The sequence below is a fragment of the Lactuca sativa genome, chromosome 8 (assembly GCF_002870075.4).
Source record: "Lactuca sativa cultivar Salinas chromosome 8, Lsat_Salinas_v11, whole genome shotgun sequence".
Taxonomy (NCBI): Eukaryota; Viridiplantae; Streptophyta; class Magnoliopsida; order Asterales; family Asteraceae; genus Lactuca; species Lactuca sativa.
This window is the reverse complement of record NC_056630.2, coordinates 113,864,648-113,869,112: the sequence shown is the minus strand read 5'-3', so window position 1 is coordinate 113,869,112 and position 4,465 is coordinate 113,864,648. Positions and strand designations below refer to the sequence as shown.

The 4,465-nt window shown below is 31.3% G+C and overlaps 1 long non-coding RNA gene across 2 annotated transcripts; it reads left to right on the top strand.

Moving 5' to 3' along the window:
* Positions 1–479: 479 nt before the first annotated feature.
* Positions 480–3,028, top strand: LOC111896769 (uncharacterized). Of its 2 annotated transcripts, XR_008225482.1 has the most exons (4): positions 480–743; positions 1,868–1,932; positions 2,025–2,573; positions 2,776–3,028. It is a non-coding gene; the product is annotated as an uncharacterized LOC111896769 (long non-coding RNA). The 2 variants fall into 2 exon arrangements; XR_008225483.1 differs by lacking the exon at positions 2,776–3,028 and having other exon boundaries at positions 480–1,544; positions 2,025–2,743.
* The last annotated feature ends 1,437 nt before the right edge of the window (positions 3,029–4,465 follow it).

The window sequence follows — 4,465 nt, the reverse complement described above, 5'->3', positions numbered from 1 at the left end:
TAAACATAAAGGTATTTACATTAGTACAAAAGAGAATACCAATGGTATACTAAGACTTTAATAACTAATAAGGAGAGAATAGCAGACATTAATATGGAAACTATCATCTATTTAATAATAAGTTAGAACTTTGCTATATTGTTGATATGACGATAACTTGACACCAAAAAATTATGTTAGAAAGCTTCCATCTTAAAGATGCTCTAAGATGATAACACTACTAGAAAATAGGGTATTACCGACAGAATATTAGTGACGGAAAAATCCGTCGGTAATAGAGACGGAAGACCAACGGATTTCCGACAGATTTAGAAAAATCAAAGTATGACATTCTAGAGACGGTTCGTGATGGATTAGCAACAAAATACATTATCGTCAGTAATCTGGTAAAATTATCAATAGTTTACTGACATAAATCAACAAATTTATTTACCGTCGGTAATCCGTTGGTAAAATTAAGATTTTCTTTTTTCTTTTTTAAATATTAGGGGTAACATGGTAAATATGCAAATGATTTAGGTTCAGTTAATCAATCATAGTCTTGTTGGGGATGCACCAAAAAATAGCTCCCTTTCTCTCTATGTGAAACGACGGCCAACAACAGCATCGCCAGGCCGCCGCTACTCCGATGCTCTTGTTGTAGCCGTCAATCTGGAAGATGTTGGACTTGAAGGAGTCGCTACTCCGTTGTTAATCCCAACGAAGGATAACCATTACTTGAATCCCACAAATTCACTCTCAGGGTAAATCAAATAAAATGAATCAACAAATCGTCATTTTTCACTTCATTAAGATAGAAATCGTCAATAACGATGTATGTCTTGAGTTTTATCATGCATTTGATCTGTTCTATAGAGAATTCTGATGTTGCAGAGTTTTGAACTTTGATTAATTACAGGCAGAGATGTCGATTTTCGTTTCTAGGTTTTGCGATTTCATGTTTCTTTGTTCAATTTTCATGAATTTTTAATGAAGTTAAGTACGATCTGATTGAAATTTTTGAAACTCATGTGACTTTGGTGTACGGGAACTCCTATCACTACGCCGATAATGTATAGTCGGACAATTTGTGTTTCTGGCTACTGAGGCAGAGAATTACATGGCATGCTTTTTGGCCATTGATCAACATCATGCCATTAAAAATCTTATTGAGATCAAGTGACTTTGTACTCAAAGTGTCGGGATTTCTGGAGTGCACGCAAGTTGCTTGATGAAAGTACTGAACAAGATTTAGTTGCTTGGTTTGCTTTACTATCAGGGTATACCAAGAATGGTCTCAGTCAAGAAGCTCTTTTGGCTTTTACAGAGATGCACACATTAAGTATTAGGTGTAATGAGTTCACATTCCCTGGTATCCTTAAAGTTTGCTCCATGAAGAAGGATATCCTTAGAGGGAAACAAATACATGGAATTGTGGTGGTGACTGGTTTGAAAATGATGTTTATGTTGCAAATATTACGCCCCATTGGTGTGTTCTCAAATGATTTTACTCTTCTGTTAAAGCTATGAAGATTTGAACAACCACCTCTTGAGCATATGATTGGGTATATAACTCTAGTAGGGTCTTAATTAACTACAAAAAGAATTACAAGGATAAAAAAAACACATAATGGAAATAATTATATATTTAGTTCTTTTGACTTAATGTAATTAATGAGAACAAGAGTTAATATGCCTATTTCTTTTTGACTTAATACATACAATAAATCTTAATGGGTGGATTAAAAGGGGAGCCTTTATATATTTTGAACCTCACTTGCTAGTCAAACTTGTTCAAATTGTTTTTGTCATTTTAACATAATATAATGTTTTTACTAATTTACCTCTATGTGTCATTTAAATATTTTAATTGATTTTTTTTCTTTAGGTCGAGGTCTCTTCTGTGGATTTGCCAGATCAGCTATCCGAGATAAAGCACACAAAGTGTTTTAGGTAATCAATATATCCGAAGTCCATAAATACCCTTTAGTAATGACAAGAGAGTGAAAGTTAGTGGTAATTTAAGTTTGAAATCATTGTTTCAGGGAGGCAATGTTGGCCATTTGCATAAGCTACTGAGTGTGGAATCAAGTTTACATGTTTTGTTACTTTATTTATCACCATTTTTTTTACAATCTACATTGGTACTTTTGTGGAGCAGAATTAATTTATTTTAATTTAATACTCTTTGGAGCAAAGTTTATGTGCTTGTTTCAATTTTGTTGGGTTCTTTATGTTGGAGATCATCTATATGGTGATATTTTACGCTAAAAAAAGCCCAAGGTATTACTCTCTATGCAAGAAATGACAATGTACTTTCATTGATTTGTTTATTATAGCATCCTACTTTTTAAACCATAGTTTTATTAATGAATTAGAAACTGGACATACATTCCTATATTTTGGTAGAGTTTTTAACAATGATGTAATAGAAGGAAATGTAAGTACGTTGCTATTTCTTGTATTTCGCCTAATTTTTATTTCAAGGGCTTGTAATATAATTACATGGATCAGGTTGGAGGACAATGCTTGTTGTTCCTGAAATTGAAAAAAAGGAAGTTAAATTTCTTTGGTGTATAGAAGACACTGATTAGGTAATTTTGAAAGATAATTTTATTAAGTCTATTTTTATTTTCAAATCAGTAACATATATCAGCATCTTATATTGCTTATAAATGAACAAGATCAAATTGAAAATCTCCATCATTTAAAATGGTCCCTCCGTTAAGAATTACCTCTCTCTCTCTCTCTCTCTCTCTCTCTCACACACACACACTAAGTTACATGTGATTGAAGGTGTACTTGGTAGCAAGTGTGAGTGTATGAAATCTCATAAAATGGAAAAGATGTCATCAAAGCTTTAGCAGTGATGGGAGAAAGAAGGTGGCTACATCATTATAGGGAAACCTTATGGGTTTTGTTATTTTGCATAAATATGTAAATTATTTTTATACTGACGATATGTATTTGAAATTTATGGTTTTAATGTATCGAATGTTGAAACTTTTTACTTTTATATTTATTGATTTTAAAATATGGATTTGATGTATATTTTAAGATATTTTTGTTTTGAATATATAAAAAAATGGATTTTTCATGGAATTTACTTCTTTTTTTTTTTTTTTTTTTTTAATAATGCTAGGATCCGTCGGTAATTTGTTACAAGAAAATCCGTCGGTAATCCGTCGCAGGATATTATGTCGGTAATCCTTTACTGAATCATTCCATTGGTATTCCGTTGCAAATACAAATCCGTCGGTAATGCGTTATTGATTGCAGACAGAAAAATCCGTCGCTAAAAAAATTGTCGTAGCCGTCGGAAATCTGTTACAAACAATTAGCGACAAAAATATACCGACGGTTAATCTGTTATAATTCCGTCGGTAAAGAGTATAGCGACGGATTACCGATGGTTTTGGCTATTGGTAATGCTCTTTTTTTTTTTGTTTTTTTTGTAGTAGCGATATATGAGCTACTAGTAGTTTACATCATGACTTTATGTTGATCTAAAAGTTACTTTTAGGCGTGTGCGGTAATCACCATAATAGAATCTCATTCGATAGGGAGCAACAATATATATGTTATTGGGAACAACGAGGTTACCATTTTAGCAATTCGGTAGACGTAATTAGTAATAACACAATTTTAGATTGTAATTCACAAAGATTGGATAAATAAGTAAATAATTACATGGTGAAAAAAAAACATATATTTCGGATTATTGTTCTTTAATTAATTATTAGGGTATCTACGATATCTTAAACTAAATAATGGTTAATGGATCGCAATAGTCGCATACTAACTTTTTCTTTTCTTCTTAAAATGCATTGCTACAGAAGTTCAATTCAAAAAATATGTTTTGAAAATGAAAAATAAAATTGTTTTTTCTTATTAAACAACTCAATAATCATTTAACTCCATATCCATAAACTGACAAATTAAGGTAGACTTAACATTAACGCAAGATTTCACAGTAGCCAGTAGGAATGTCACGAAAAAATTAGAAGTTGCATGATAATAAAAAAAAAATTCAAAAAAGTTTTCCACTACATCCAGAAAAAAAAATCAGAGGTTGCCGCCACTATGGACCTACCCTAAAACTGCCTTATACTAAACTTTTCACATGACTGATAAATTCATGAATCATGAAGTGTCGATTACATTTAGTTTCTCTCCATTTTTTACTTAAACGACAGCGGGTGGTATATCAAGTTTGTTATGCTTTTTTTTTTCCACATCATCTCCACACTAGCTTTGCAATACCTATTTTCTTTTTTGTAATTTAAAGTGAAGGGTTTGCCATTCCATTTTTTTTTATTTAAACAACTTCCTTTAAAGAAAAACTTGAAATTTTGTTAATTTATAATAAAAATACATAACATTAATTTAAAACCTAAGAAACGTAATATTTAAAATAAAAACTGCTAACTAATTGCACGTTATTTTTCACACTCCTCGACAACATTCTAAACTCTATAAATTTGAA